At 37.5% G+C, this 8,736-nt stretch overlaps 1 long non-coding RNA gene across 1 annotated transcript in view; it reads left to right on the top strand.

The window, feature by feature from the left end:
* LOC117325279 overlaps positions 1-3,051 on the top strand; it is a 30,328-nt gene extending 27,277 nt beyond the window's left edge. Inside the window, exon 2 of the long non-coding RNA XR_004532231.1 lies at positions 1,077-3,051. This is a non-coding gene — a long non-coding RNA (uncharacterized LOC117325279). The remainder of the gene's footprint in view (positions 1-1,076) is intronic.
* Positions 3,052-8,736: the final 5,685 nt, after the last annotated feature.

Below are 8,736 nucleotides of genomic sequence, written 5' to 3' on the forward strand. Positions count from 1 at the left end.
CTGTATTAACTCTAATCAGCACACTGTATCTACCTTCACCAGCACACTGTATTAACTCTAACCAGCACACTGTATTAACTCTTACCAGCACACTGTATTTACCCTAACCAGCACACTGTATTTACTGTTACCAGCACACTGTATTTACCCTAACCAGCACACTGTATTAACTCTAATCAGCACACTGTATCTACCTTCACCAGCACACTGTATTTACTCTTACCAGCACACTGTATTTACCCTTACCAGCACACTGTGTTTACCCTTACCAGCACACTGTATTTACCCTAACCAGCACACTGTGTTTGCCCTTACCAGTACACTGTATTTACCCTAACCAGCACACTGTGTTTGCCCTTACCAGTACACTGTATTTACCCTAACCAGCACACTGTATTCACCCTTACCAGCACATTGTATTTACCCTAACCAGCACACTGTATTCACCCTTACCAGCACACTGTATTCACCCTAACCAGCACACTGTATTCACCCTAACCAGCACACTGTATTCACCCTTACCAGCACACTGTATTCACCCTAACCAGCACACTGTATTCACCCTAACCAGCACACTGTATTCACCCTTACCAGCACTCTGTACTTACCCTTACCAGCACACTGTATCTAATCTTACCAGCACACTGTATTTATCCTTACTTCATATTAAGAACCTACTAGAAAAATATCAATGATTATAGGTTTTTTGGTTTGTGTTTTGTTTGAATGTTTTGACCTCTGTGACCTTGAATATGAGTTAAAGTCATTTTTTTTATAAACTTCGTGGGACGCAATCCCAGGAACCCAACAGCCTAAAATCATGATTCAATGCCTTTTGGATTGTGAGAAGTTAAATTGTATGAATATTTCGACAAATCTGACCAGGGACCTTGAATAACTGCCAAGGTCATTTTTTATACAAACTTTGTGGGGCTCTATCCCAGGAAACTACCAGCAAATATCATAAATTAGTTTTTTTCACATTGTGAAATGAAGTCGCTTGAAAGAAAAAACAAATTTGACCCCTATCGCCTTGAAAATAATTCAAAGTAATTTCTTTTCCCAAATTTTTTCAGGCCTCATCCAAGAAGCCTATCAGCCAAATATCATGACTCCTTGACTGTTGGTTAATGAGAAGATGTTGTTTAAATGGAACAGAATGAAAAAGACAATGGATGTCACACCATGACACAAGCACAGTTCATTCTCCAGGTGATCAAAAAGAGTAATGGTGGTTTTGACTTTGACCTTACCACCTTGAAACTCAAGATTGTCCAAGATTAATAAGCCTCATGCAGAAGAGTCAAACCCAAGATTGTCCAAGATTAATAAGTCTCATGCAGAACAGCAAAATTCAAGCTTGTTCAAGATTAATAAGCTTCATTCTGAACTGCCAAACTCAAGCTTGTCCAAGATTAATAAGCCTCATGTCGAACAACCAAACTCAAGCTTGTCCAAGATTATAATAAGCCACCTTCTGAACAGCCAAACTCAAGCTTGTTCAAGATTAATAAGCCTCATGTCGAACAGCCAAAATCAAGCTTGTCCAAGATTAAAAAGCCTCATGTCGAACAGCCAAACTCAAGCTTGTCCAAGATTAATAAGCGTCATGTCACACAGTTAAACTCAAGCTTGTCCAAGATTAATAAGCCTCATGTCACACAGCCAAACTCAAGCTTGTCCAAGATTAATAAGCCTCATGTCGAACAGCCAAAATCAAGCTTGTTCAAGATTAATAAGCCTCATGTCGAACAGCCAAACTCAAGCTTGTCCAAGATTAATAAGCCTCATGTCACACAGCCAAACTCTTGTACTTGATTAGGTTGAGATATCGCTATCCACAGAACAGAACCATGTTTAATCATTTTTCTCAGATTTTTTTTTTTTTTAATGTCCTATGAACAGCCAGGGTCATTTAAGGACGTGCCAGATTTTGGAGGTGGAGGAAAGCCGGAGCAACCGGAGAAAAACTACCGGCCTATGATCAGTACTTGGCAACTACCCCACATAGGTTTTGAACACACTACCCAGAGGTGGAGGGCTAGTGATAAAGTGTCGGACACCTTTATTAACCTCTCGGCCACCGTGGCCCCTTTTCTCATATACTCATCAATAAACAAAATTCCAGTTCAAATAACAAAATTCCAGTTGAAATAAAGATATGCATAAGTTATTCATCCTAGGATTGAGACAGGTATTTCATATCCCAACGATTCTATGATGTTATAATGGAAACAATGTCATGTCAACAATTCATTATCATGTTGTCAAAGCTTTCAGCTGTCTTTGCTTAACCCAGTGAAGACAGATTTACCTAGCAACCACAGGATCACCCTGTGAAGTATGGGAGAAATAATGGTCCGTGAGGTTTTATCAAAATACCACAAGCAATGAAGCTGCTACAGTGCTGACAAAGATTTTCTAAAATAAGTCATGGTTACCTTGATCTTGAGGAAAAAACAATGAATCTTCAACTTGTCCGAGATATTATGGACCTTTGTACCGCAATTGTGTGGAGTTTGATATTGATAGTAAGAGTGACCCCAATTTGGATCAAAGAAGATTGACATGAAAATTCAATCAAGAGATAATACATTTTTGTTTAGTTGTAAGTTAGTGATTAAGAGGAGTGGAAAAATGCATGGCCATGCAGACAGAGGTTCAAACCTGGGACCTCTGAACACTAGCCAGATGCTCTACCAATTGAGCTACCTGGTCATTGATGTTCAATCCGGTCCAGTTTCGCTACACTCTTCCCTCACTTTTAAAATCTTCCACCCGGCATCAAGTCATTTTTTTAAATTATGTAGTCAGTCATGATAAAAATTAGATACAGTAACAACAAATTCCTGCCATGGAGAAGACTAACTTAATGAGTTCACCGTTGCTTGTGGCTTCCATTCATGTGCATGTACAAGTGAACAAGAGAAAACACTAGTCAGTCATTAGACATGGCGCAGTGAACCTACAATTGATCGGGTTTGCTTAAAATCACCCATGTATACCTGATACTACTTGAATCAGTAGGGACTAAAAGAAAATCTGAACACATGTAATCGTTCTTTATTTCACACCTGATTACATTTTACACCCCAGCTGGTAAGACAATTGGGGAACTCGATATGTCGTGAGTGGTCCGAGAGCAACTGTACTGAGAATTTTGAACGGAATTTTCCGATTTTACAAACGAGAAAAACGATATTTCTTGAAAAGCATTTAGGACGAATTTAAAACAGGGCGAATATCTTTTGTGTTGCTCAAGGGCGTAAATAACATGGGGCGAAAATTACCAGGCATGAGTCTTTACTGTTTGTTGATATGAAGACAATTGCTATACAAACAAAAGTTATTTTTCAGTGTAAAACTAAATTACAAAATGGCAATATTACGTGATGGTCAGTGTTATGTTCCATATGAAACGTTCTTCATATGAGTTAAAAGGGACGGATTAATGAGCTTATTGTGATATCGTACAACCATCACCACTTTGATTTATATTTTACAGTATGATGGAAAACATTCCTTAACATATTTTGTAATTTCTAAAATTTGAATTAACCTTGATATCACATATTTGTATGGTGGATATTTAGGTAGGTATACCTATGTTTTCTTGGACACATTTGTAATTTCCTGTAACTGGATGACTAGTCTATCGACATCCTGGTAAAATAATCAAATGTTTCAATTTTTTTATTAATAGAGTCCATCATATGTAAGTATGTGGGATAGAGAAATTCTACCCGAAGGTTTAGAATTAGGGGTCAGAACCGAGGCTTGCCGAGGTCACTCAGTGCACCTATGTGGGATAGAGATTTCTCTTACCCTGGACAGGGATAGGTGCAGTTTTACACAAGAGAAAAAACTAGCTACACATGCTCTTTTCACGTCCTCAACAATTTGTATTTCGTCAATTCAACAATACCATGACATCACTGCAACAGCACAATGACGTCATGTCGACAATTCAATCACGTCACGTCAACATTTCCTTGCATTAATTGATGTAACGTCAATATTAGATACATAAGAGGGTAAGACAGTGCAAGAGAAAAATAATCATTCACTCCCATGGGAGTGAGACAGGGGAATCTCAACCCTTGGGGTAAGATAATTAAGCTGCCAAACATGAGGCTTACAAAGTGTTTGGCAACTTCAGAATCTTCCCCTCGTGATGGGATTCCCCTGTCTCACCCCCATATGTAAAGGTGTGAGGAAAATATGTCTTCCTTTTCCACGCTGAAGTATTTAAGTCAGTAAGACACGGATAACTCGAAGTCAACGAGACCAAGTAAAATATTTGTCTGTTGGTTCGACTTAACCTTGTTTCCATGTAATGTATACATGTCTGATGAATACACACATTTAATTTTATACCATAACAATGAATTTTTAATAAAATAAAGATTTTAGAAATTCATATCCATATGACACACGTAAATACACACAAACACTCATAGTCATACATGAAATAATGAACGCGTTGATCGTGTACTCTAAAGATAAAAATGATACATGCCAGTCTAGGATACAACAAATACACATCGATAGATGGGGGTTCAAAAGGTGAAGGCCGCAGCAAAGTCACTCGAACATTAACTCATTATGAGAATTTGCCAAAAATAAAAATAATTTTAGCTGTATTGACTTACTTATGACTGGCAGCCACATATGACTTGATTCACAAAGAGTTTTTTCGTATATAAAGGCACAGTATTTATTGCTTACTTTTTCCTGTTGATATTTTGCAGAAGTGAGGCCTGCATAAAAAGTAATCAAAACACTACAGTTTTTACAGCTTGCAAAATATTTAATTTGAAGTTATTTAAGCAAATGGATTATTGATTAATTGACAGCCCCACACTATTACAACAGGGTCATTAACATCGGTACAGCTTATTATGCAGGAGGTACATATTATGCATGACACCGTCACAATTCACCAATTGGACCAATTGGACCAATTAAATTAAAGCCAGGAATTTTTATGCAAGACAATGTGATGCCAGGATATTTGACTCACAAAAGAAATTTGGTATAATTCTGAAGGGAGGAACCAAAATATATTTGACACAACTGCAGTATTCAATTCAACAGTGTTCAAATCAACTGTGTTTAATCTAAAAAGATAAAGAAGGAAAAAAATCGGGACAGAACAAAACATTCCACTCATCCTATGTATTTTATTCAAATGTGTTTGATACAAAGTTAGGTTTACTGTATAATGAAAAACAGAAACTTTTCACAAGCTTTTCTCCTGGATATGAATCATTGGTAGCCTTTCACCCAAGAACCTATTATCAAGTATCTGGGCCTCGTCATTATTAAGAAGAAGTCGTTAGCCTATTTGATCCTTGCGACCTTGATAGTAGGTCATGGTAATTCATTTGAACAAATTTGGTAGCTCTTTACCCAAGCTTGCTACATGCCCAATATCAAGTCCCTGGGCCTCTTCGTTATTCAGAAGAAGTCATTAGAAGATTTCAGCCTATTTGACCATATGACCTTGAAAGCAGGTTAAGGTCATTCATTTGAACAAACTAGGTAGCCCTTTGCCTCAGTAGCTACAGGCTCAATATCAAATCCCTGGACCACTTGGTTATTGAGAAGAAGATTTTAGCCTAATTGACCTTTGTGACCTTGAATATAAGTCAAGGTCATCCAATTGAACAGACTCAGTGGCCCTTCACCCCAGCATATGATACAGGCCTAATATCAAGTCAGGCAGGGTCTCTGGGTTATTGAGAAGTTGTTTAAAGGGAGAAGTTGATGCCAGATGGCCGGACAGACGGATGGACAATGGACAACGCACCACAGCATAAGCTCACTTGCCCTTTGGTTTACATAGTGTCATTAGAGTAGAACATTTACATTCCCTTAGCCTGGCACATCCCCTCTGAATTTATATACATGGTACCTACATGTGCTGTATGTGGTGACACATTATTATTTACAGTGAGATGGTGAAACACAGGAATGGTTCATCATTACCAAAAGAAATGTATTTTGTATTCTGTTTGGAAATAGAGTCAGATGTAAAATCAATTGTTTTCTCTAGGAGGTTGAGAATTGGTTAAGGCCACTGCAGTTTGTTGTGGTGGACAGATAATGTAGGTCATTGTTTTCTTGTATTAACGGAAATTGATTTGTTCCTCCACCAATGTTTACAGTGTGTTACTGGATTACAGAGGGAAAATGCTGAGAAAAAGTCTGGAGTCTGGTTCATAATTAAACATACAAAGAAATATTAAAGACAATACTTACAACATTGTCATCCTGGCATATATAGAATGAATTAGTTCATCTGGATATCCTTCAATGTGGTTTCAAGACTCAATGGTCAAACGGAAACATTTCGAGAGTAAACGGGGATATGACAGAGTTTCATGGTTGGTAACAAACCAACAAAGATTTAGAGAGTATATGGGGATATGACGGTGTTTCATGGGTTGTAACCAACAGGAACATTTAGAGAGTACATGGGGATATGACAGAGTTTCATGGTTGGTAACAAACCAACAAAGATTTAGAGAGTATATGGGGATATAAGAGAGGTTCATGGGTGGTAACCAACAGGAACATTAAGAGTTTATAGGGTATCATGTCAGGTTCATGGCTGGTAACAGGCAAACAAAGATTTAGAGAGCATACATTGTATGCAGGATATGACATCAAGGTTCATGGCTGGTAATAAACAGATGAGCTAATAAATCATATTCAATCAAGACATTCAACAGAGTTAGTGATAAGAGACTACCACTAATGTCCTTAATTATGGTCCCATAATACAGCTAGAATCACATCGAATTATTACAAACAGTAAATGGATATACGTTCTTTAAAACAAACGTAAAGCGTTGGAATGTGTGAATACCTACCAAACACCTGATCAGTGGAATTCATTGAAATAATCCATACCAATGCTAGAGCAATCCATCAGCAATTATCTGAGCTCCCCTGAAAGGTTTTCACATGTAATGAGGGTCTTCCTTAGCTATCCACAGCCTGTGACATGTAATATCCCAGTAGATTGATCCACAGACTCATGGTGCATGTAAGCAAACACTATAATTGATGTTACAATTAGAAATAAAAAACAGTTTCTTGTGTCACTCACCAGTTTACAGAGACAACAGGCTTCTCTAACATATTTTATCCAGTGAATGATACTAAAACCAGACAGATAAATCAAATTCAAAGTTCTAATACGGTGTGAAGATAAGTTTTTTTTTTCTAAAAATCTATAATCATTATTTACCTCAACTCTGCATGGTCATAAAGAATCTTAAACATCTAATAGCAGCAGTTTTGTTTATGTCACATAGCGCCAGTCATTCTATGATCTTTATTTGTTCTATGTAAGTTTGTTCTATACTTTTTTAAGTCTTTTCTCCTAATTATCTGCTTTATAGACATGTTCTCTTAAAAAGAATTACTGTATTTCCATTCTTCTATCAGAATAAAACTGAAGTTTCAGAAATACCCCTTCAGTAATTCTCAAGAAACAGCAATACCAAATCTCAACTGTCGAAATTCAAGATGGCCATCTTTAGTTTTCCTGTCAGTTTAATAACTGAACGAAGAGAAACTTACAGATGAAATTTGAGAAATCATATCCTCTTAATATTATCAAGAAAAAGTGATAACATTGTTTGTAGATATGATGATATTGGACAGACAATGGACAACAATGATTTGTACATCTGATGATAGTGTGCTAAAAAATCGTACATTAACTTAATGTTTGGGAATTGTTTAAAATACCTTCAAAAACATTATCATCGTTATCTGTAATCTTTCACAATGCACATCTATTCCATATCAAAACAGATCTACTTTCCTGTATGCACTCACATGCAATTGATTGTATCTGTGGAGTTTTGCTGGCTCTGTTTTGTCACAACTGTTTCATAGAAGAAATGTTACTATCAAAAGCACAGCTTGATCATACTTAGTACAGCAGTGATAATCACTACTTCCCACACAAACTTGTACAAACAGCAGTACCCAGATCACAGTAACAACAGCTACTGGAATCTTTAGTCATGAACAGCTATAGGTGATTTTACCTGATCTAATTATATATACTAGTGGCCCTCTAACATCTTTCTAACGTGACCAACTGCCATTATATTCTTTATCCAATTGATTAGTGAACCGGTGCTTTAATGGTCACCTCTACATCCTTACATCCTTCAGAACTTCGACCTTGATTGGCAACCTCTATACCATTAAATCTCACAGATTATACAATGACTTTGTAATCTATACATCCTCACATCCCCAAGCTAGCTGATCTGGATTTCTAACCTCTACATCCTTACATCTTTATAGCCTCTGAACTATGACCTTGGCTGATGACCTCTGTATTTCTTCCCAGAACAACAGCTCCTTAAAGTGACCATTGCACATCAAATGGCTTAGTTTGGTTTTACTGATATAAGATGTCCATTGCTGCCCTCAGATATAAGATGTGCACTGCTGCCCTCACGTAAGATGTCCATTTCAGCCCTCAGATACAAGATGTTTACTGCTGCCCTCAGATAAAAGATGTCCACTGCTGCCCCTCACATAAGATATCCACTGCTGCCCTCACATAAGATGCCCACTGCTGTCCTCAGACATAAGATGTCCACTGCTTTCCTCAAGTAAGATGTCCATTTCAGCCCTCAGATACAAGATGTTTACTGCTGCCCTCAGATCAAAGATATCCACTGCTGCCCTCACATAAGCTGC

This window comes from Pecten maximus, chromosome 4 (genome assembly GCF_902652985.1).
Source record: "Pecten maximus chromosome 4, xPecMax1.1, whole genome shotgun sequence".
Taxonomy (NCBI): domain Eukaryota; kingdom Metazoa; phylum Mollusca; class Bivalvia; order Pectinida; family Pectinidae; genus Pecten; species Pecten maximus.